The sequence below is a fragment of the Vicugna pacos genome, chromosome 26 (genome assembly GCF_048564905.1).
Source record: "Vicugna pacos chromosome 26, VicPac4, whole genome shotgun sequence".
NCBI classification, from domain to species: Eukaryota; Metazoa; Chordata; class Mammalia; order Artiodactyla; family Camelidae; genus Vicugna; species Vicugna pacos.
In genome coordinates this window covers 22,261,653-22,287,808 of record NC_133012.1, presented here as the reverse complement: position 1 = coordinate 22,287,808, position 26,156 = coordinate 22,261,653, and the positions used below count along the sequence as shown (strand labels likewise).

General features: G+C 42.0%; 1 protein-coding gene across 1 annotated transcript in view; it reads left to right on the top strand.

Moving 5' to 3' along the window:
- The window catches only part of TENM3 (teneurin transmembrane protein 3), a 1,525,061-nt gene that overhangs the window by 200,920 nt on the left and 1,297,985 nt on the right, over positions 1-26,156 (top strand). The window lies entirely within an intron of this gene.

Genomic DNA, 26,156 nt, shown 5'->3' with positions numbered 1-26,156 from the left:
TTTTCAAACAAGGGGGCTCTTTACTGTCACTTTGTTCTGGGCCCTGCAAATCAGGTAGCTAGACCTACTTTTAGTAAGAGGACTTTTCTTTTTTCATCATTGCTGAACTAGCGCACTTCCTGGCCCTCCTTGGTCGGCTCTGTAACCTTTCAGACTGCCCCCAGAACATTCAGTCAGCAAGTTATTTCCTCAGATAGTTGGGCTGGAAGGCAACAGCTGGATTGTCACACACATCACTGTTCTTTACAAGTCAATTCCTTTCTTCATATGATAAATCCACCCCATGCACTCCCGCTGTGTGAGCCACCTGCCAAGTCTAAGGTGGTTTCCCCATTCTTTCCAGCAGCGCGTCCGCCAGCCTTCTCAAACAAAACGGAAGTGTCCGTAACGTGCAGCTCTCAGCCACTCGGTGTTCTTAGTAGTTACGCCTCAGACAATGACCTTTCATAATCTTGCCCCTCAGCACTGAAGGCAGCTTGCTAACTCCCCTCCGTATTGCCGGCAGTCACCCCCAACGGCAGCTACTGCACAGCCATCTGAGAAATGCACCCCCATGGAGATTGCCATCCTTGCCCAAGGCTATGAGTTCTTCTGGAGAGTCCTGGTGGATTTGTGAAATATTAAATATGTTCCATATTCTTTGTACATTAAAAAAAATCAAATGTAAGAAATCTTCTTATGTATTAAGTATCTGCTTCTCCATGATATTACACTCGGCACTGCACGGAGGGCTTTAGCTGTGTTCTTACTTCTGTAGACTCTATCAAATGTAGATCATGAGACTAAAAATACCTGAATTGAAAGACAGTGTATAGAAGGGCAGAAAAATAATGAAGACGACTGAACAATGCTAAACAGAGTATGTGCTTGGTGTCCATTTCAAGAGTCAGTACCTTCGTAGAGTAGTAAGGAGCGAGGGAGCCTTAAGTGGCTAATGCTCACACCGGATGGTGCGGGGAGAAGCTATTAGACCTTTTCCAAATAGTTCTGGAAGACTGTGAAGAGGAGGTGGGATTGCATGAGCTATTTGGATGATGGAAGAGAGATAACTTGGCAGACAGAAAGAGAGAGCATGCCAAGAATATGGCACAGCTTGGAAGCGGCTGGGTGATGGAGATTTTAAGCCAATTGGCTTGAACTGAGTGGGGGCTCATTCCAAGGAAGGATTTCAAATTCAATGCAAAACAAAATAATGACTTTCTGTGGCACTATTGTGGCAACTAACAATATATTTTTAATGAAATGCACATTGCACAAATTGAGACCCAGGTTGTGGAATTTCTAGAAGAGCAAGTCTCCTGGGAAGTCATCAGGGAGTAAGGCATGAGGGGAGCAGTGTCAGCTGCCCTCAGGAGCGAGCACAGATAGCCCCATACACCCTGCTCCTCAGGGCGAGAAAGAGCAAAAGGCTGGCACTGCTGGATTGGAAGGGGGAGTGTGTCTTCATTTCATTGTGAGCAAAGAGGACATAGATACTGGCCTTGGTGTCTCTACCACTGTCTTTGATGCTGTGTTCATGAACATGCATGCAGGTTCAGTGAACCTGGGCCTGTGGGTAGAAGACCAGTGTCTAGATCTGCTCCATGATTGACTTGAAAACCCTAAGTAAGGATGTATATGTCTGCTGTCATAGATTTTAAAATTCTAAGGAAATTTGAGGCTGTTAAGGAGCTGATGGGATAAACGAGAGAAATCACATCCATTTGAAAAATTAAATAAGAAAAATAAATAATAGTCATAAAGAGACACTCTTACCTGTCAAGTAATTGAATCTGACAAGAAGCGTGGAGGAAGGCCATAGACTTTAGGTTGGAAAGACTGAGAGCTTTAGGAGGGGTTAGTGTATGGGATGCGTCTTAAAGAATCTGTAGAATTTAAATGGGTCAAAGGCAGGGCGAAGGGTGATGGAAAGGTACAAAGCCTCAAAGGAAAAACATGGCAGCCAGAAAAGGTAGATCACCATGGAACATGGAAGTTGCTGTCCAAAACAGAAGGCTTCCAGAGGACCTTCGAGGGAGATGAGGCCAGAGAGGGAGGGGAACCTCACTGGGAGTGGGAAACAAAACTCATTTTCTCTGTTGCGAGGGATGAAGTGATGAGAGAATCACACCTTCTGCCCCAGCTTGGGAAAGTTCTTATTTTGAAGACTTGTGACAGGTCTTCCCACCTTCCCCTGCCCCGAGACCACGTTGAGTTGCCAGGGCATAGCAGAGGTGAATCATCCACCCTGTGCGGTGATGCCGATGGCACCATCTGAAGAGCTACCAGATCATTTGTCTTTGTGAAAGGCCGTAAGCGTATTCTCGAGCTCGGCTACTGCTGCCCAAGCAAGCACCTCGTGGAGGGGCGCTGGAGTGCATCGCCGGCACTTCCCGCTGCTCCAGCCATCTGCTGCACCTTAGAGCGTGGTCTGGCAATTCCGGGATGGCACGGGCCGCCCGGCAATATATCCATATGTTATTCTCCTGTTCCTTGCTTGAGAAGCAGAGCAGCCATCTTCAGGAGACCACCAGGAATTCCAAGTCACATGACTTCCTTTGTCCCCTCAAGACCAAAGATATCAATGTATTTTAAAAGGGCCAAAACAAAGAGCCAGTCCGTGTGAAGAAAGACCTTCTTAGGGCTTATGGAGTGAAGACTTAGCCTCAGAATAGAGGAGACAGGGAATTCCCACTCCAAAAAAAACAACAATAAAAACAAAATTCAAAAACTGAAATAATGAGTATTCATGGGTTATTCCTTGGTAAAGTAAAAATTCACATGAAGTTACAGCATCATGATTTTTGTACCTGTGAACAAGATTGCATAATCCAGAGCCTTGCTATGCAAAGTGTGGTCCACGAGCTGGCAGCATGTGCATCACCTGGGACCTTATTAGAAGTGCAGGATAAAGGCCACCCGGACCTCCTGAATCCTAAGCTGCAGTGCACTGGCTCCCCAGGTGATCTGTGTGTGCATTGAAGTTGAGATGCACTGATCTAGACGAGGATACTCAAAACCCCTTTGCCTGTGTAGATTTGACGGTTCTGGGCAAGTAATCCTGATGCAGTGCCTGAAGTTGGGCTCCTCTGACCCCACCCAGGAGTTTATATGTAATACTTACAAAGGTTATTGAATTGTAGATTTTAAACTTGAAATAAATGTGTATTAATAATAACTGAGTCCATAACGTTTACCATTGAGATCAGTGTCTGAGGAACCACTGAGACCCAGTGTCAAAAGGAAGCCCACTGGGTCATTTCATCTGCCTGAGTTCTTCCTCAGGAAGGATACAGGGACGAGTTTCTCTTCTGCATCTTTGTTTCCATCGGAGACCTCTGCTCAGATAACCACTTCTCGATGCAGAGCATTTACTTCTCTGCTTATAGGCTTGTCTGCAGGGGAGGTTGAGTCTGAAGACTGACTTGTTAGCCTTGGTAGCAGCCACTTTGCTCTGTGGCCCAGTCCTCCAAGCTGGGTGTCAGGCATGGGCCAGTGTCCTCCACGCTGGTGGCGGCCCTTTCCTTCCTCTGCTCTCCCACTTCATTAACGAGGGGTTTGAAACACCCTTTGGCAGGAAAAAGTCTCTTCCAGCCTGGAGTCTGAATTGAAAACGAATTCCCTGTTTGCCTCGCACCTGGGCACTTCACATAATGTCATTTCCCATCTCCCAGACAGCAGTCTTTCTGGACAGTCCTTCTTAAATACTATGCAGCCATGCCTCCCAGGCCTCCAAAATGTCCACCTAATATTCAGCTCTAAAGACAGAAAAAATGACTAACAGGAACCATATTTTTAATTCATTAAAAATGTATGTGTTTAGCCAAGGAAATGAAAGAAGACTTACGAAAAATTAATTCCATCTCTTACGGAGTGATTAAAAATAGAGATAGCAAATTGTCAGTTAATGAGGTGCACAGACTGGAGAGGTGATATCAGTAATAAAAAGCGGATTATTCGGAGTACTATTTTTAATTGCAAATATATAGGACAATTTGTAGCATCACTTGTTCTGTACCGATATTGTTGCTTGGAGCCCAGCACACACGATGGTCCTGGGAGCTGCCCAGGGTTAAAATCCAAGGGGTGCATCACTCTGGGAGCCTAAGTGTCCACTCAGTGATCTACAGGTAGAAATATGAGAACTGACTTATCACCTAGTAATTAAAAATGTTTTGAAGTACTTCCCTTGAATGGCTTCCACACAACTGTAAAGTTCAGAGTGCAAGTCTCAATTATTTATTCCCTCATTGAGGGTCTACAGGGCACATGCTCTACGTCAGGCACTGTTTCAGGATTCAGAAGGCAGAACCAGCACAGGTCTCTACCCTTGTGGAGCTTACATTTCAGTAGGAGAATAGTGCAAATACGATAATCGCCTTGCGATTCTGACAGAGGTAATTGGCAAAAGAAAAATGAACATCCCCGAAAAACATGTTAACATCTGGAGAATAATGAAATTATGAGCAACAAGCATCCGTGAAATTATGCCAAATTCAGATGATGACTGCTCTTGGTAGGCTTCCAGAATTAACTATTAAAATAACATATTATCCTGAAACCCAGTATGTCTTTGGTGATGGTCGTGGCAGGGGTTATGTCATGCTCCGTTCGTGATAGGCAGACAGATGCCAGGATATTTCACGGGAACCGAACTGTTCTTCCCTGCAGGGAAATTGCTCCGGCATGACAAAATCCCAAGGATCACAGTGCCTGGAGACAAGAACTCCTGTGGCAAACTCTGGCTGCTTTTGGTTTATGCTGCAGATCACCCAAAATACCCTGCAGTCGGCAGTGCCTCTGACAGAGCCCCAGTCCCCCAGGTTCACTGCAGATAGTCTGTGTTCCCTGGGCCAGGTTACTGATACCTGTGAACCTCAGTTTTCTCATTTGAAGAAATGGAAATTATATCAGCACAGGATTAGTGCAGAGAATCAATGAGATTTTACACGTGTATGCATGTGTGTTTGTGTGAGTGTGTGTGTGTGTATATAAGCACATCCTGCTAGGTAATACATATTTATATATAAAATATATATCCACCGTGTACAGTGCCCCCACTACACAGTTAAGTATGCAGCAAACGTAAGTACTTCGCCTCAGTCTTACAACCATATAATAAGAAGTATAAAGTTAAAATAATTTCACAAGGAGACCCAAGTGCTCATATTTTATCTTTAGAAGCATTTGTGGCCATTAGAGTAACCCCCGCCCCCAGCTGCATCTCTTGTGCACGTGTGGAATTGTGTTCCCGACTTGATGAACAGTCATTCACATCTCACTGGCTGGCTCCTGCCAACCCCGTCTCGTTTTACCAGCGCACCCACGCTCACTCAGACAGCAGTGCCCGTGTTTGCTTGACTGTTTAGTTGCGTTTGGTCGTTATGAAGGAGGAGGCCTGGGATGCTGAAATAAGCAAAGGTTGATACTAGCAACAGGAAGAGCTCTTTTCATAAACACAATGTAATGGAAAGGAAGGTGTTTAGGCCTGCTGCTGGGGGTGGAATCAGACTCTGCCTGCCCTTGGACCTGACATGGGCAACAGTGCGGCTAGAGCTGGGAGAGAACAACCTTGGGAAGGATAGACAAATATAGGTTGATACTGAAATTGTATCTACAGGAGAGATCAAAGCAGGAGATAAGTGTGGGTGTGTTTTTAAGTTTCCTGAAAAAGAACTTTTTCTGCCCTATGAATCTACTTCTCTATTGTTTGTCTTTCACATGTATTTTCTAGAAAGTGTTATGTGTAGAAGCAGGGAGATGGCTGTATCCATTTGCCTTTGGATTTCTGTCTATTTATTTCCAGCCTCCTACAGAAAGGAGGTGAGGAGGTAGCAGGTGTCTCTCACGTCCGTATCCATCCCCTCTGAGCAGTCTGGCCAGGGGACCATAGCTATATGTTGGGCATCTACCATGTTCCAGGCATCCTGCCTCCAAGGGCTTGCTCCCCACTAGAGTGAGCTAAGGATCTGGTGTGGATTCAAGCTGAATGAAAAACGAATAAGCTCCAAGGCCGCCGAACCTCCGAATTTCGTGGGGAAACTACTATTTCAGCCTAATTCTCTCTCAACTGCATATGAGCTTAGGCTGTGCAGAAGTCTGCACAGAGGGACCAAGGCTCTGCTTCTCAAGGGGGAGTCCGGGGACTCTGCGCGGGCGCAGCCTGCGAGCTGCGGCAGGCAGGCACGGCGGGCCACAGCAGGCTTGCGGGCTGTTCCTAGCTGCCAGGCATCAGGCCCTTTCCCCGGAAAGCCTCAGCTGTGGCTAGCTCCTCCTCCATGGCCAGGAGCTAAATAAGACCCTTCTCCACTCGATCCTCAATTCTTCATCTAAGTTTCGGCAGCTCTTAGAAGTTCTCCTCAGGCCCTTTCCTGGGTGCTCTTTGAACAGGTACTTGATGATTTCTTGATGATGCCTCAGATGCGATAGGAGGAGACTGAAATCTTTACCACTGTAGCAGAAACCGTGGGTCACGGCAGCTAAACGGCCCTCAGACACAGGAGGGGAAACTGATGTGACTTGTAAGAGTGAAAACAAGAGAGAATGAATGAATGGGACAGGCTGAGCAGACATCTAGCACTGATCCCAGATTCCTTGTTTAGAAGGTCCTGTGTGTTGCATAAGTTAATGACACCACCAAACACGCCACACACTGATGTCCTCATCTCATGCTGTGCAGATCCAGGAGGCTAACAGCTCAAGCAGACCTCCAGAATGGTCGGCCAAATTCTCATTTTCATTATTTATTTCAGTTGCCACCACTTTAGTCCATACTTTATCTTGATTATCTCTGTATTGACCTAGGTGTTATCATTCTAGCAAGGTTTTCACTTCCCAGCCGTATTTTTTTTCCTCGCAGTTAACTGACCTGAAGCATTGCTCTGTGCTCCTCTCAGGATATTTACCTTTCAAGGTTTTGTCCACAGTTTAGGGCCTGGTTTAACTTTACCTGCTCCAAGAAGCCTTCCTGAACCTTTCTCGTAGACTCTAGTAGAAGTAATTTATCCCCCATCTGTCTCCAACCCTACACTTCCTTTTTCTGTTGAATACCCAAAACACCAGGCTTAGATTCCACCACTTCACCAAACTCCTCTAGACAAGGTCATTAACACCCTTTGCAAAACTGACTGCACTGCACGTCCCTGAATTCTCACCTTACACTACCAGTGACATTGGACACAGCTGGTCAGTCTTAATGTTTTCCACTTGGCACCCTGTACATCATTCATTCATGGTTTTCCTCCTACCTCCTAGCCCCTCCTTCTCTGTTTGCTCTGCTATTTCCCCCTCATCTCCCTGACGTCTACCCTGTGGAGTGTCCCCAAGCTTCATCCTTGTCTGTCTTCTCTAGCTTGAGGTTTTCTAGGTGATGGTATCCAGTCTTACACTTTCAAGTGCCTTTAACTTGATGACTCCCAACTTGACATCTGCAGACTCAAACTCTCCCCTGAGCTCCACATTCATGTATCCAGTGACCTACCTGACATAGGCGGTGGGAAGGCTACAGACGTCCCTTCGATTCTCCTCATTCACCTCCCAAATCCACACCACCTTTAAAATGGATTCAGTATGCTACCACTTCTGAACATCACCATCTCTGCTTCCCTTGCCCAAGCTGCCATCAGCTTTTGCTGGATTGCAATAGCCTTTTAATCAGACCTTTGACTTCTTCCTTTGCACTTCTACGTTCTTGTCCACAATGATCAGGGAGAACTAACGTCTATACTGTGATCTCTAAGACTCTGAAAGACCTGCCTGTGTTCACATACCTCCTCTCTCCAACAGATATTTCTGTCCACTTTCCCTACAATGCTTCCTTTCATTCCCTTGGCTCCTACCTCACCGACATCCTAGAACATTCTTAGAACACGCAAAGCACATCTCAGCCTCAGGACATGTGTTTCTTTTTACCCAGAGCATCCTTCCCCCGATCTTTGCATGACTCTCTCTTTTCCTTCAGTCATTTTTTTCAGATAGTCCCTATCGGAGGCCTTCTCTGAGCAGCTGTGCAAAGCAGTGACCTTACTCCCTGTGCTCCGTGATGCCCTGCCTGGCTTTATTTACTTATTTATTTGTTCTATGGAGTTCGCAAGTTACCACCATTTGATTTGACTTTCTTTCCTCTTTTCTTTCTCTCTCCCTTTTTTCTTTATTTTTCTTTCTCTATCTATCTATTTATGTATCTATCAGCTTTTGTATCTCCTAGGAAGATGAATGATTTTGTGACCACAGTTTTTATATATCGCTCTAAATCTGGTATTTACAACAATGCCAGAACACAGCAGACGCTCAATAAATATTTATTGAAATAATGATTAGATGCATAATTGCAATAAAAATCTGGTCACTCCAACTTCTGCAGACACCTACCCATGGCAGAGTTCTGTCTGGAGTGGTGCGGTTGGGAAGACAGAGTCCAAAGAGAAAACACGTGAAAGGGGACTTGGGGGAAAATGCTTGAATAACTAAGGGCATAGAGTGTAGCTTAGCATGCTTTTTTTTTTCTAGTAATAAACACTAGAAAACCTGTGAGAAATTAAAGAGATCAGATGGTGTGGTATAAAAGAAAAAGCAATGTGCCAGAAGGCAGAAGATACGTATTTGGATTCGGAATCTCATTACCTGTGGAATCCTGAACAGGCTGCTAATCCTGTTTGGCCTCCATTTCTCATCTGTAAAATAACAGTGATGGATTAGCTTGTCTCCAAGATCCTCCCTACACCTATGATTTTGTTTAATTCTGTAGGTATCTGAGGGGAAAAAAGAAGGGGCTGGGAGTTAGAGAGAGGAGGGAGTGAGGGAGGAAGGAAGGAAGAGAGGAAAGGAGGGCGGAAGTCTGGTGATGGGCCCTGTTCCTTCTAAGGGGCAGAAGGAATGAGATGAGTTGGAGTGTAAGAAAAATCGTGTAGAAAAAGTTGTTTTGATGTGGCTGCATTTCATACAAGGAACTTGGCTTTATAACTGAGTATCTAAACATTCTGGAAAGAATGCTTGATTGGTTAAGTTCCACATTTTCTGGTGTCATTTGGGAACCATGCCTGCATCATTGGCCCAGGGCTGAAGCTGTTCCTTTCCGGACATTGTAGGTGGCGTTTGGGTCCATTGTAGGCAATACTGAGTGTAATTACTTCTTTACAGATAATCACTAAAATATAAACTGGTCTGATTTTTGTTGAGATGCTTTAATACTTCTTTCCTCTAAGTATTTTAATATTTCATCTGAATGATACCTGTTCATTTTGTATCACCATGAAAGGAGAGTCTAATTTAGTAATTATTAAATAAAAGTACACTAAAAACACATACTCATGCTCTGGAGTATTTCCCAATATGCAGAAGCATTGTAAGATGTTAGAGATTATAAGCCTTTATTTCTCATTATTTGCCTTTGAAATTCAGTATAAATATAAAATTTTCAATGCCGTGTGTGTGTGTGACATTTTATTTTATTTCAGTTGGGTTCTTATGATGGGTTGCACTCCATCTGTGACCGTGGAAAGTTCATTACTTAGCTAGCCATTCTGTGCTCAGGGCTTTCTTAGATGGGTTTCTCCTGAGGTTTTACTGAGGCAGAACATGAATTCTTAGCTGCACCTGAAAAGACCGTGACATCGTGTTCCTTAAAAGCGAAACCACCCATGGTGTCAAGCTAACAGCTCAAAACTATGGTCCAATTAACTGAGGACACTGCCGAGGAGGTCAAAGATCCCATAAAAACTAGTAAGGACGCTGGAGTTTAGACAATCAAAAGAATGTGGAGGAATGATCTAGGGTCATAGTGATTACCTCTGGAGCTGAAGGGAGCACTCAAGAAAAGATGACAGAAGCTGAAGTTCAAACCGTCCTTTATAAAGCTTCTCACTCAGTCTTGTTACAGAGCAGAATTTACACTCTTGTCAAATCTACCACATTTCATTCTTTATCTTCAGGGAAATATTTTTGGTTTTGTTTTGTTTTGTATTTTAGAAGCCAGGTAAATGGGACTTGCACACGGCATGCCTCTGTTGATGGTTTTATGCAATTGGAAAATAGGGTAGCTTGATTTCGGTGGTTTTAAAGTGAACCTGCATGCAGCTCCAGCCATTCTGTTCAAATGAAATCTGAACCATTTGACACACCATAGTAAAGGTAAAATGTAAAGTGCATTCAGCAAAAAGGATGTGGATGGAATATGACACTCTTGACTGAAACTCCTATTAATATCTCGAGATTTAAAATCGCTGAGTGGGTGAGATCCGTTGCTGTGGTTCACAGAAGGACAGCGACCTGTGTTTGAACTGAGGGCTCACTTCTCTTGACCTGAATGTGTCATAGTAATAAACGCCTGGCGGGGAAGTGATAAATCATAGTCATTAAACAAACAAATTGTTGTGGACTGTCAGTTTCCGCTTTGAGGAACTTACACCATCTTCGCTACGTACAGCCAGAGAGCATCCGCCCCTTTCGAAAGACAAGAGCCCACACCCGCTTCACGTTTCCTTGCTGTCACCCAGTTCACTCACCTCTACTCAGAGTTACATTTGTATTTGACTGTTTTTTTCATTTAGCTTTTTATTCCATGTTCTTTGACTGCTCTCTTGCACCAGCTCTTTCCTAGGTTATGAGCAGTCTCTAAAATACACTGAAAATACTGTCCCGAGTTTTGAGTCCCACGTTCAGGAATTTGACGTCGCCGCCCACTTTCCAGCAGCACCGTCACACGAACACCCTTGGCTTCGGTTTGTTTCCTGATTTCCGTTCTGAGTGACCTGCTACCAGACTTGCGCTGCCCTCGCTATGGAAAGTGCTAGCCCCCCACTGTTTATGATTATTGAGGTTCTTTGAGGCAGGGCTCACAATCTTAGCTAAACTGTGCCCCTCAATTACAAGGGCTGGTTGAGTATGATCCCTGCCTTACAAGTACCCTATTTTCCCGTATGCGGTGTCTACATTCAATTATCAGGCATTATTGGAAACACAAAGGTCAGTGCTTACATCTCAGAAGCTCTTAAAGCAAACATGTTATTGCCTCTTGCACACTTTGGGTTTTAAAACGTTAGAATTCACAACAGGAGACTATTACCACTGTCTCTGTTCTTTAGAACACCACAGCATAAGGGAAAATGTCCTGGTTCAAATACTAAATAAGCCAACAAAGCAATTCAACACTGAGTGTAAGAAAATTGCACTGCAAAATGATTGCTTCCATTTTCCATGTCCTTTGTCCCCACCCCTTAATCCAGAGTCAAATACCAAAGAATCTTCCCCAGCCTGAAAACTGATGCTCTAGACTAGGAAGCCAGTCATTATTTCTATCATTTAACATTAATTATAATAGTATTAGTCATGATGAACTAATGTGGCATTATGTCGCTTTCAGATGTATTCCCAAAGGACTTTGATTATAATTTGCCATTTTATTCATGTTCATTTATTTTAAAGTGTTGCTGAATTAACAAGATCCACTTAGCCTTAATCACTAGTTACCTCATCAGTTTAGAGCACTGACATGCCTGGCGTATGAAGACAATCTGTGACAGAATGTGACTGGAATGTGACTGGTGGCCACAGCCACCACCCACTGGAGACGCCTCTGCAGGCTGAAGGGTCCACAGGAGAGGCCAGAGTTCCACCATCGGTGATGGGGTGTGACCCAGAACGCGGGAGGATGTGGGCTACTCTGTTCCCTGCTTAAATGCTTTGTTAGAATCTGGAATGCTCTAATAAAGCATTTCACGTGTTCATCTTTCTAATGTACACGGATAGCCCAGATTCTATTTCCCTGTGTCTTGAGAAAAGAAAATATAGGTGCATTCAGATTTTGTGTTGTTGGTTTGTTTTTAATGGATGCACTCAGCGTCACTCCCCGGTGGCTCTGGTTCGTTCTGGATGACATTACTACCTGTTACTTCTGTGCGTTCCTGCATCTTGTCCTCCCATCTTGTTTTGTTTTCTCTTCCATGCTCTCCTTGGACCCTCTTCTGAATTCTACCCAAGTCATAGTGCTTCACTTTTCCATGTGAGATTTATCAGATTTATCATTCATACCAAGTTTTCTCATCTTATTTTGTGTCTTAGGTACTTAAGACAATTGTCCACTAAGTAATTAAAAGTTAACCAAGACTCCTGAGTGACTGTTTACCTTGAGAGCCTGACAATGGCATGGTTTAGTGTTTTGAACACATCAAGTCCCTAATGTGTGTCCAACACCGATGTCGGATACAATGGGACATCCAGAAAATTAACCGACACAGGACCTGCCAATTCACCTGAGCAGGCTGTATGTAGTCACTGGGAAAGCAGTAATATTCACAAAATCGTGCACACTGCCCAGCAGAAACCCCTGGATTTCATCAAGCACCACCTCAGGGAGTGACATGACATTAGTCAAAATTCTAGTCACTCATTTTGGGTAGCCCCCCTCAAGATTTCTACAGTTTAGTGCCAGAAGTTTGGTACGTGCGCTTTGTAACCGGGTGACTGTAGAACTGCGAGTTCCCCAACCATCCCACCTTCTACTTCCTGACCCAAGGGCTGAATTCAAAGGAAATAGTGAATTAAGGTGGCCCGCGGCACCGTTCTCCTTTTCATCTGTCCCAGCCACACTGTGCTGTGTACGTTTACTGTTCTCACACCAAGAACTTGCTTAGCAACTGGCACCCTGGCCTTACATCGCCCTGAAAATTGATAATGAATGACGTGGGCAGGGGATTTTTAGTATTTCAGTGATCAAAAGAAAAGGATGACACATTCATTCATGACATGAAACTGTATGTACACGCCCCACTCAAAGCCATGGCATTTTCAGAATAATAGAAGAATTTTATCATTATGCATTTTATTGCGTGTATGGATACACACATATACATACACACATCCTGACTCTTCATTATTGTGCTGATGGGACACAGAACTGATGCTAAATCATGTGGTTTGGATTATAAGGTTCTTCATAACTAACAGATATTATTAAGTGTCACTTAAAGTTGAGTGTTGGTATTAACTTACACTTAATCCTCACAGCGACTAAACGGTCCGGACCATTATCCTCATTTCACATCTGAATTACTGAAACAGCAGGTGGCTCACCTCGCTTCATGTCACACAACTAGAAACAGGTGAGGCCAAGGTTTGACTCCAACTACAGGGTCACCCATGTTCTGAACCCCTGTATCTGTGCAGCTCTGGTTCTCCCTCAAAAACTTACCAGAATTAGTTTTGATGTGGTCAAAGCCATGTGCTTTGTTTTCTTCTTTTCTCCTTTAGTCAGGAGACTAAAATATCCTGTAAAATATTTTATAAAAATTATTTTCCCAGAAACACTGAAGGAAAGACAGACTTCTGTGATCATTTTGTCAGTGTTCCGAAGCTGGTAGAGATGTTCCTTTGAAATAGTTAATGAACGTGGAAGGCATTTACTATGTGGCTTCAACTTTCTGCCAAAACACATGATAAAATTTGCATCCATCCGGAAGGAATTTGGAACTCTTCTTTCAATAAACAGAAATGAAATCACCAGGCTCAGCTTGTGCAGCCTGCATTGCTTCCACTTTGGTGAGTTCTTCCTGATAAGAATGACTGAATGGCAGCCGGTTACTGATCGCGTTTGCTCCCGGCTCCCCTTTGCACCCTCTCTCTCCAGGTGTGGCTGTCGGGATGCTTTTCCTTTCTCACTTCCCTGGAGACGCCTTTCCACCTCCATGAGTCTCTTCATGGCTTGGGCATTTTGATATGACCTTCTTGTACCTTGAAACATCTCCTCTGGCTGGAAAACTTGCTTGCATTCCCTTTTCCAAGGCTCTAGCCAGACTACTGGTTGGATTCTCTTTTTTCCTTTTCCTCCCGGTTCCTTCTTCCCGCTCCCTGGACACCCGCCTGAACAGCATACCTCTTACCAATGAAGCTCTTGGTTTCATTAAAAAACAAAAATGAGAGATGTATTTCAAGGAGCGGGCTTGTGTCACAGTGATGAAGTAGCATGCATGGGACCCTGATTTGTCTTACCTCTGAATGTGGTGGCCCTCTCCATCCTGTTCAGACTGGTCCAGCAAATCTTAGCACTTATCACAGCAACTTGACCTTGGAAGAACTGACTAAACAAAATATGTTAAGCCTCCGACTGGTGGTGTAATTACTGCCTAATGAAGAACAAATGCCAGTGGTGGTCAGATTACAAGTATCTGTGCTGCAGGAGGGAGAAAGTCTCGATAAGAGATCTCCATGTCACCCCGCACCCAGTCTCCTGCAGACACGAGTGCAGAGGAGTCAGCCCTTGTCCGAGTGTGGACAGTGTCTTGGAAGTGGGCCCCTGTGCTGACCAAATCAGTGAAATAGCATCACTCCTGAAAGCTTGGGTTATTCCTAAAACATCAAGTCCTTTCTGTTCTCAGGGTGAGAACCATCACATTTATTACTGACACTAATCACAACTGTTCTTTTTTGGAATTGAATGAATTCAGTCTGTTTTCACTTTTTTGAAATTTAATGGACATTCTTTGAGGACTGAGATGCAAAAGAGATTTTACAGTATTTCATTTATCAGTAAACTTTAAGAAATAGATTTAGAAATTAAAAATCTCAAACATAGTTCTTCAGCGTTTTGCATCTCCACCAAGTCAATGATAACAGTCATCCTGCACAGTTTCAGTGGTAGGTACACCCAGCCCCCTGTCTGTATTGATACAAACTCTGAAGGGGCCAGTTTTTAAAGTCACGTTATTAAAAGCATCACTTAGTGATTTCAGATCTGGTTGAAAATTTTAAAGGTGCAGTCATATCATTAACAAGTTATCCAGTTATCAAGCTGACTCCTTGAAATAATGAGGAGGAAAACCCAATGCTGATTATCTTTTAGAGAAAGAAGCTAGTATTATGTGAATTCTACTTTCATAATTTAAGTGAATCTTAAAAACATAAACTATGCATATGTACAACTTTAAGAGCAGAATATAATCTGTATTTCTAACCACTTAATGTAAATTAAAGAACATGGGAAGCAGTGAAATTAATGTTTATCGTGATCAAAATGATTCCATCACCAGTGGGGGTTATGCTTAAGAAAGTCCACATTGCATAGCGATGGAAACCTTTCAGATTACTAGAATTTTTAGTGGAAGCAGTGTCATTGTCATGCTCTTGATATTAACTGTGGTTACTTTCAGGACAGTACAGTTTGCCCAGCTTCCTCTGTGGTCCCTATTCCCCTACCACCTGGAACCTCTTAGCCAGGGATGATCTGGTGCTGCATTAAGCTTCTCTGATCCTTCAGAATTAGATATTTTTTAAGATCATTCTGGTATAAACACAAATAAAAATTATTAACTCAGAGGGGCTTCGGTTCAACATGAAGATTCCTAGACTCATTTTTACCCTTTTGTCAAATGAAGGTTAGTTTCTGCAGGTCCCAAAATATAAACTAGACTATGGGATAAAAGGACTCATGAGCTAGCCTCCCTTCAACCCATATTTCCATATAAGAGTATATCCACGTAGGAACCAAAAGTAAAATTTAACTTTTAACCCCAACTTTTTTTTTTCACTTAGCAATTCATCCTGTTAGTTTTGTGTGTGTGTGTGTTTGCTGATGACTTTAAGGTCTTAATGAGATACTAGAACATGCTTTCAATCATGCAAAGTGATTCTGTAAGTCTTTCATATGGTACTCCTTTTTGGTCACAGTTCTCCTAGGTGAAGGGAATCCACATATGTACGTACACATGCACATTTGCCTACTCTTGTGCTAGATCATCATAGCGCTTGTGCACAGAAATCTGAGCTTCAAGGTAAAGCTGCTCAGGGAAGCACGGGGTGCGTGCAGTGGTGTAAGCCCTGAGCAAGCAATAAGGGACAGTGCGTTCTCACCGTGATGCTACTCATCAGCTCTGGATCTTGGAACAATTCACTGAATCTCAGGTTTTCATTGATAAAATGAGGGTACCCTGTCTTCCTTCCTACCTCAAAAAAATATTGTCAAGATTGAATACAGTAACACCCGAGAAAGCACTTTGTAAACCTAAACGGAGTCAAGCAGGATGAAATGTTATTCCTTGATTTATTATATATTAGTCAGCTGAAAAACTTGTATAGGTAAAGCATTAACACAAAAAGCACTTGCAAATCAGGTTCAGGTTGACATATTTGGCGGTGAAATTAATTTTGCATAGTATTCGTGTGGAGATGATGATGATTTTCAGGACTCATGCTTATTTCTTATTGAACACAGACCAATACATGAAAACTTGCTCTAGAAGTTATTTTGAAAATTGTGTTCAAAGTAAGTAGGTGTAAGGAAAGCTGTAATCACATTGAATAATTGAAGTGATGATAATATTGATCCACACTTCCTCTAATAATAACGTCATCAAACATTTTGTAAAAATTAATTAAGTCTTACAATTTTTTTATTTGAAAATGAATTAATAATTCATTGCATAATGAGACCTGCACAATCAACGCCATTAACTGCTTCTTAGGATGAGTTTAATCCCTTAGTCTTTTAATTTAATAACTAGAAAATTCTTTCATCTTTTATTGACTTGTATTTCAACTGTCCTCATTTCAATTTTTAATAAATATGTTTGCTTATTATTTAATAACTTATAAGACTTTAAAAATAATCTGCCTGATATGAACCTGTGAAATTAAAAGGGAGATGTTCATTGTACAAGAAATCACATAAGCAAGGGACATTTATTTGATTTATTTTGAAGTGGGAAGAATTATTTCTGAAAATTTGAGAGAGATAAAAATACCATTTAGATGACATAAAATCAGAATCTAAAATCATTAGTACTTTGACTCACTCTCTCAGGTCCACCTCTCTACTCTGTACAGTTGTAACTGGATTTCACCTTGTCTTTTGGAAGAAATGAAATGGATCTATGAATGGAAACTTGTATTCCAAGGAAGAATAGTAGACTGTGCTCTTACTGTTTAGAAGTCTAATAGATTCTTTTTGAATTAAGATGAGCTAACAATGAAGATGAAGATGGAAAAGATAATATTACTTGTTTGCATATTTCCTTTTTTTTAAATAGATACTCTTGCCAGGTTACTTTGCAATCACTGCTTTGTAATAAATAACCAATTCCTGAACTCCCTGTATTACCTCTGAAACCTCCGAAAAGATAACGATCACATGAATAATTCTTCTCAATGAGCTAATCAGGAGGCCACCTGCCTCTTGTGCTGTCTGGATAACAGGACAGCATTATCCGCAAACCTGTCCTCTAGTAGCAAAGCATACCATCGCCACGTGTACACATGTTACTACTAATGACAACAGCAACGGTCCATTCATCAGTGTCGCCACATGCCAGGCACTTACTAGGTGCTCAGGACATGCAGCATTGCATTATAATTCCTGTGTCAGTGCTGTGATACAAGTACCTTGTGTCCACTGCACTGCCGAGGACACCACGGTGCAGGGTGACTAGGGAGCTCGTCAGACGTCACACAGCTCATCCATGGCAGAACTATTCTAAGTCCAAATCTGCTTCAGTTCACATCTCTGGGAGCATATTTCCCAGGATTTTTGAAGACTTCTTTATTCTCTTATGCCCCATCATAATGCAAAAATCCTATTAACATGAACTTATTACAGGGAAAAAAAAGGCAGCAGTTAATTTCCTAGTCATTTTCCTATTCAGTGGTTACAGCTTTAGTGCTCTTTGGTGCGTGGAACTTAGGATAGATGTGTTTTGTTTGCCTCGCTCTGGGGTGGTAAGTGAAGGGAGGGACCCCCAGGATAAGAGCCCGTCCGTGTAAGGCAGTCCTGTAGGGCCTTACCCTGGGAGAGGACCTGGGAGCATGCAGGCAGAGGGAGCTGATGGAGACAGAGGAGTGAGCCCTCATCCAACGAAACTTCCCCTACTTTGCAGTTTTGCTCAGAGGGAACCTTGGACAAAGGCCAATTCCTTGCTTATTTTGTGGATCCAGTTTCATTACCTTGAATCTATATACACATCCTCTGCTCATAGTCCATTAGCCAAAGCGAGTCACCTGGGCACACCTGGCTCCAAAGAGGTTGGGGGAGGGCACTCCTCCCATAAGCCCAGGAAGAAGACAAGTAGGGTAGGGTGCACACCTGTAGTAACCACCACAGCAAGACATACGAAAAAGTAAAATAAAGCTCACCTCTTCTCTCAGATGCTAAGTATATTCTAGGTGAATTCAAACCATAAACATGAAAAATCAGATTTTAGAACATTTAGAAAATATAGCAGAATGCCTTTATGACACTGGGTAAGTGATAATTTCCTTAAAAAGGGAGAAAGAACACAGACCTATAACAAACAACATTGGCAGATAGGATCATGTTTAAATAAAGTGCCTTCATAAGACGAAAGTATCTTTTTAAAAAAGTAAAAAATGTAAGCCACACACCAGGACAGAAAAAAAAAAAACCCCATCTAGTCAACAATTAAATTAATGCCAGAGTACATAGACACTCCTAAAAAGCAGTAAGAAAAAGACAACCCAATTCATCTATAGATAATAAACAAGAGCAGATAATCCATGAGGGATAAATGAAGAGTGGCCCATAATTCCACAGAAGATGCTCAACCTCATGTGTAATCAGGAAAATGCAGATGCAAACATGGTACCATTACACGCCCATCGGGAGGCGAAGATTAAAGTTTGACACAAACAGTGAGTCTATGAGACTGTGAATCAGGGGGAGCTGTTTATACCCCGGGGTGTGAAGGTAACATAACAATTTGGATGCACACAACAATTTCTGTTACGTTTTAAGACTGAAGGTGTGCCCCACCTACAAAACTAATATCCCACTTCCTTTATTTCTCCTCCCAAACAAATGCACAGGTAGTCATGCCTGTCATTCCTCCTTGTGGCACTGATCGTGACAATAAAAACTTGAAGACGACCCTACAAGAAGGGATGCATCTGTTGGAATCTATTCCCTTGGAAGTAAGCTGTAAATTAGCAGTCATTGTGTCCATTGAGTTGACTGCTGTGTCCCCACATAGACAGCTGCCTGGAATACAGTAGGTGCTCAGTAAACACTTAATTAACTGAATAAATGAATAATGCCTGGGACACTATAAAGAATGTAAAATAAACGAACCAGAGTTAATGATATCAGTGTTGGCAGTCTCACAATTAATGTTGAGTGAAAAAAGCAGGTTGCAGGATATGTAAGTATAAAATAATTTATATAAATTATGAAGCACATAAAATGCTATATATTGTTGACATATATAGGTATCAAAACATGGACAAAAAAGGCAGGCAAATTCAGGGAAGCACTTACCCCTTGAGGGGAGGGACTCAGTGAACAGAAAACACAGAGGCAACTCGGATCATGTCTGTATTGCTTTATGAAAATAAAAAGCAAAATCTTACTGCTTTTAAAACCTGGATATTGCATTTTAAAGAGAGTTTTTAAAGTACCAATTTCTGTACTGTCTTTGTATGAAAAATTTCACGATAAAATTATGTAATGAACGATTCAACATGCCTGTGTTACACTGAAGGAGCAACTCAGTAGGCAGATTTGTCTTTTAATAAAGTGTGATCATTTATTTCACTTTGATTTTTGATAGCTTTTAGTACCTTATTTTTATAATTTACCAATTTTAAATACTCTATTTAAATTCTACCCATTTAAATTAGCAGCTTAATTTTGTGGTTGAGGATCTCTGAACTGTGTGTAGGAGTTCATTACTGCCTCCTGGAATCTCTTGTTAGCTGTTACATTTACATCAGATAGTAAATAATAAGCACTCAAAGTAGTAATGACACTGTACTAAACAAATGACACAAGCTCTCCTAGTCCTGTCCCTGCCTTTTAGGAGCTTACTGTTTAAAGAGGCTTTACAAAGAGAAAAGTCTTTGTCAGGCGCCAGAGGAAACAGCTACGTTAGCTCAGGCACCCATTTCTTACGGTTTCTGTGGCTTGCCGTGTACTTTTTGTTCTGCTGCATTTGTGGCTCAGTTCTTCCAGGCAAAGATGGAATCTTATTCACTACTCTGCTTTTCCAAGCATACTGTTCACACTTCACAAATAATAAAACATCATCATGATATTTAACCTTTCATTATAGTTGCTCTTAGCTGTTACGTTCATCCGTTTATGATTTGCCTCTAATTCATCTTAACGTCGTCCATGACGATTTTAATTAAATAAAGCAATTCTGCATGGCTGTAGTTACGGATTAGGCTCAGTGGAATATACATGTGAAACAAAATTACATATATTTGTGACTTTAAGACAATCAAGGCTGTTTAATCCTGATCAGTGGCATCAGTGCGTACCCAATTAGCACAGTTTGCAGCCCCTTCATAATTCAAAAGAATGTGTTCATTCAGCTGGAAGCACATTTGACAGAAACTCCATAGTCATGAAGGTAAAAGCCTGCAAGATCACCCACTAGGATGGAGAAGCTGTCATTCCTTCATCAGTGCTGCTGAATACTAATGTCAAGGTCAGAATGGTGTAATTTTAGGCTGCCAAAATATTGCTGGAATTGATATACCAGAAGATGTTTAAGAAAGTAGAGTAGAACTTTGGAAAACTCTCCTAAGTTATACTTTGATGTGACTCTTTGCTGCCTGGAGACAGTTCTCCATTTTACATTGTTTTACAACAAAATCTTTTACCAGTTCTCCTACGTAATGGTTCAGATACTCTTCCTCTCTTTTGTCACCTGTCTTACTAAACTCATATCTTCACTATGAATTGTAACCATCATAAAAAAAAAAACAACCTATTTCTTGGAGATTCTAATTTTAAAAGAAAGCCTGCTTTGGAGAAGCTTAGCATTCACCCCTCTCTGCCACAAGTGGAGGGAGAGTGTAAGATACATTTAATTTCAGTACAGTTTCCTACAGATGTCATTTCAAACATGTATTTCTCTTCTCATCATGTAGATAATAAGAATATAATAACTGGAGAAGACAATACACATTTTAATTAAATAACGATCACTGTGGCGTTGTTACTAAATAACATTTATCTACGAAATTATCTTTTTTTCTTTGAAGTGCTTTCATGTATTCTGTTTATGCTATTGGATCCTTAAAACCCTTCTAGGAAGTGGAGAGCCGTGTTTCTTGTGATTGTTTGATAAGAGAATAAACCATGTTCTAGTACCTCTGGACTTGTTGAGAGCTCAGCACACAGGGCGAGACTCTGGCCTCTGAGCCCAGCTTCCACAATAGGCATCAATATATTTATATTGTAACACACTGGCCATTTATTCCAGTCTCTTTGAACACGATACCCTAAATTATTCTCCAGTTGTCTCTCTTTAAAAAAAAAATGAAAGCAAAATGGGGCGATCGCCTTACCTGTTTCTTTTATTTTTGTTTTTACTAAAAAGTTTTAGACTCCCTTCACTCAAACAGGAAAAAATAAAAAAACAATCCTCTTAGTTGCCTTGACCTGATTGCTTTTACAAACATAAATATGTCAATGAGCTATGCCAAACAATAGCTCAGTGGGATTGCTTTCCATATTCTGGATACACTTTGAAAGATGTCTAAAATGACATGTTTGCAGTAAAATATACATGGCCGGGTGAACTTTCCCAGTCTGATCTTGCGCCTCAGTAACTCTAAAGAGAAAGTGAAGTCTTTTCTTCTGCATCAGACATATTTTAAAAATAGTTAAATATTGCTTTCAAATATTCCTTAGCCTTCATAAACATACTGCTTACTTTTAACAATTTCTAATTTTAACCTCCTACCAGGGGCAGCTGCTCAGGGCTTTAGGGGTGGAAAGTAGTCACCTTTGTTAAGTGTCTCATGGTGGATGTTTTAACTGAATCGATTCAGTCTACATTAGACCATACCTATGCTTAGCTTTAAAAACAATTTACCAGCTTCCTATGGTGCTTTAAATCTTCTGAGATGATTATGAGGCAGCACTACATGCCTGCTCAGAGTTGGGCAATCTTTTATGATTTGGGTGTAAAATAAAAATTGATGCCCGATTTTAAATGACTAACAACTTGGCTTTTGAATCATGGAATGAAAGCCGCAGAGAGCCGTGCTGGCCACTGGAATACCTAGTGCCCACATGTCAAGGACAGATCGAACTCAGGGGTCATCCTCTTACAGTCAGAGTTGGAAGCATGGGTGTGGAGGAAAGCAGGTGGAAAGTTCAACCCGAGGCGTGAACCAAAATGTCTCAAGGCTCAGTCTTTTCTCGAGCATCTCCACTCTTACTCAAATAGCTTCTCTGTGTATCTTTTCACATGCACTATCTGTGTTAAACCTGAATAGTCAAACAATGCATGGGGTCAACCAGTTCTCGCGAACAGTCCTTGGAATCCATCAGTATGTAAAATAAGTCCCTGCCCTTGAGACGCTCAAAGTCCGGGGAAAGCAGTTAGACCAAATAGCCAAAGACAGGGCAACATATTCATATCCTATGATTCTCTTCCCGTGCCGCTGACCACTCCCCATGTCCCTTAAAGGGCAATAGAGGCAACTTCAATGTGACGATGGGTACAGAACTAGCAGTATTAAAATACACAGCTCAGATGGAGGCAAAGGGAAAGGGGACAGCAGTTATGTCAGGCGCAAGAGTCAACATGGCGTCCACCCTCTCCTGGGCCTGGAAGCTGGAGCTGGTCACCAGAGCTAAGCGAAACCAGTGGGTTGGTTGTTGAGCAATGGGTGGTCGTACGGTGGGCAGCTCCCAGCTCCCAGGAGTGCTGTGTCCTGCGAGGCAAAAGTGGTTCCTGCGTCGGAAGGCTCATCTTCTCCCGATTGTTACTCCCGGTATGGGGTCTTGTGGGACCACCCGTGCCTCCTGACTTCCAGAAAGGTCTGTGGCTCAGCTGGTTTGCACAGGTGTTGCGTCCAGACCAACAGTGGCAGCTGGGCCTGCTTGGCACGTGAGCTTGAGGACGTGGACGCGGGGTTCCCGCGTTTGACAGCTCACTTGCAGGTCCTGTTGACTTGCCAGAGTTATTTAACCTTGGCAAGCATTAATGTTCTCATTTCTATTGATTGGTTGGTTGATTGATTGATTATTGTATTTAATGGAGGTACCAGGGATTGAACCCAGGACCTCATGCATGCTAAACACGCACTCTACCACTGAGCTATACCCTCCCCGCAATGTTCTCATTTTCAAGGTGGAAAAGTAATCATGCATGCCCTGAAGGTGACAGTGAGAATTAAGAGAAACGAACCAAAGCCCTCCCACCTAGTTGGCAAGTCAGTAAATGAGTTTTTCTTCCTTCCTTCTTCTCCCCTTCCCTTCTTTTTTATTTCTGTTTTGTTTCCTTCTCTTTAGTCATCTCATGTTCAAGTTGCAGCTTAGCGTGAACCAGATTTACATGAGAAGTGAGTCCAAGTGAGTGGTCTCCCAGTAAATCACAAGACTAGTGATCTCTGATCACAAGACCATAGGATTGGTGTCAAGGTTAAATGAGATAATGCAAGTAACAGACTTAGCACGTAGTAAGTACTCAATAAATGTCAGCTACTGATAGCTGTAATATAGCCTCATTTCACTGTGAAAGCAGATTGGAATTGCTAATTGTGCAGAGATTGGACGAAATAATACAAGCCACGCACTGAGCATATAGTAAGTGCTCAATAACTATTAGCTGTTATTAGTTGCTAGTAATGGGGTTTTTACTGCCTGAGTGCAAGAGGAATTTGCAAAATGATTCAAGGATGAGGCTTTTGCTGTCATCCCGTACCCTGCAAACAGCCTTTGATGGTAGCTGATGGAACTGTTTTATCTTGTACCTGCGATGCAGCAAACTCCCACCTGATTGTAGTGCTGGAGAGGACTGGGGGCTGGTGGAGGAAAAAGAGTGACTCATTCCTCGTCTCTTGGCTCAGCAGAACCGATGATCACATTCCCCAGAACCAGAAAGAGAAAACAAGGCACAACATTATTTAAATTTTCTGCTAGATCAGAATCTCAGTGACCATGATGTCACCCCGAATGCTCTTCTCACCCCGTTTTAGCCAGAGTTTCACAGGGTTTCACTAATGACCATTAAAAGTAATATTTTAAAAATTCATAATGCCTTCCAAAATGCTTTTGTGCCTGTCATCTTAGTTTTATAGCAAGCAAGCACTTGTTTGGTACATTGCGTATGTCACATTATAGCTGTAAAAAAAATTGTTTAACAGATTACAAGGGAAATGTCAAATGGAATGGGATGCTGATGCTTTTATTTAAAATACTGGTTACCAGGGCTATGACTTAAAAATATTAACCTTAAATTCTAAAGGCCAAGGTTCATATCAAGCTTTCAGGAAACACATAAAAATTGTCCCTGTGAATAGCAATAAACTAAACACCACTGTGAATTTTGGCTTTTATCTTCAACTCAAAACCCTAAGCACATATTTTTAAGGTTGCTTATGTATGTTAAAATATTCCATAGAAAAGTTTGCAGAAAGCTGGTGTGTGAGCCTAAACGTCCTGGTTATCTTCCTAACAAAGAAATTCAGTTGAACAGCTCAGCACAAAAGGCAGCCTTTCCAAAGCAACAGAAAAGACAGTTAAGTCCAAAAAAACCTCTAATGCCACATAATTTGGTTTGGGATCCAAACACATCAAGAACAAGACCCTCTTTCATTGAAGCCATGACCCACTTCGTGGGAGTGGATTGTGGCTAGTTCACCTCTTTATCTGAATGTGACTTACGCTAACTAATGGAGTCCAGCTTCCACCATTTTTAATGGGAGCACACATGTGGCAGCTGGAAGACTGAGCTGGTTTTTTCCATTCAAGCCTGATGTTTCCTCCTTGAATCATAAAACTTGAGAAATACATGTTGACGTTCTGTATTCGCACTGTGGGCACTGGTGGGGCATCACCATAATTGTCAGTGACAGACATTCTTTTACAAAGATAAGTTCTCACCTAATTTGTGTGAAGCAGTCCCCAAAGAATGTCATGGTAACAGCCAGCACATGTGCAATACTGCTTTCAAATAGCATGCATGTGCCAAATGCCAAGATGAAAATTTGTGGAAATGACATCTACAATTGAAAAAAATACTCCTCATCAGAACCACGGGGAATTCTGCTTTTCTGGGAGTTGTTTTGGTCAGAACCCTTTTAATCTAAAATGACTACTTTATCACTCTTCTTGTGAGCTGCCTGGTGCATGTTAGCAGTGAGGCATGAGAAGGGGTGGGTCATACCAGGGGCACTGCCAACAGCAGCAGGTTCCAGTGTCACAGTGACTGTGCAGGGCGCAGGATGGATGCAAAAACTCTCGGTGTCTCAAAACTTCCCACACCTAATATGATTTACTTTTTTTATGCCGAAAATGCTTAGCAAATTCATGGATGGGACTTCTGTTAAGGAATGATGACCACCCCTTATATGGTGCTTGCTGTGTGTCAAGGTCTGTTCTAAGTGCTTTACATCTATTAACTCACTTAATCCTCACAAGAACCCTGTGAGGCATGTATAAGTATCGTTCCCATTTTACAGATGAAGTTGAGACATAGAAGTTACGTAAGTTTGGAGCTGGGATGGGAACATAAACTGTCTAGTTGCAGTTTCTCTGTGCTTGACCTCTATATTATCCAAGAAAAGGATCCTTATATAATTCAGCTTTATGAGGTTAGAGTATTTGACACAGTAAGCATTCAAGCAATGTGATCTTTTGTTGTTATTATATTTTGCAATGTGGACTAGGCATGTCAATCTTCTTATAAAGCAATTATCTAGATAATTTGATCAGTACACACAGCTGCTTTGGTCATCGGAGCAGAGCACCCCACCAGAAATCACTGTCCTCAATCACAGGCAATTCACAGATACATTGTCTACACAATTTCTCCAATAACCAGCTTACATTTTCCCATGCATATTATTATTATCCGAGAAGACTTTGTAATTGTGTGATTGTATTAATAACACATAGAGTTGTTTATTCTTAAGCTTCAACTTACAAACACCACTTCCCTTTTCCCACTACGCTTAATTCATCTTGACAGCTTTACTGAAAATGTAAAACTTAACAAGTGCCCCCTTTTCTGACTTTCCCCCTGAGGGAGTAAGAGGTGTGGAGATTGCCTCCGACACTCAGCGAAGCTCCCCTTGACCCGTATCTGCATCTGTGCATGCAATGAAAATTCATGAGCTGCCTCTTCCTTTGAAAGTGAGCAGTATCTTCCGGTTCCTTTATGTGACTAACAGCGACAGAAAACCTTTCCGCGAGTCCAGGGGTAGAGGACACGGTCACC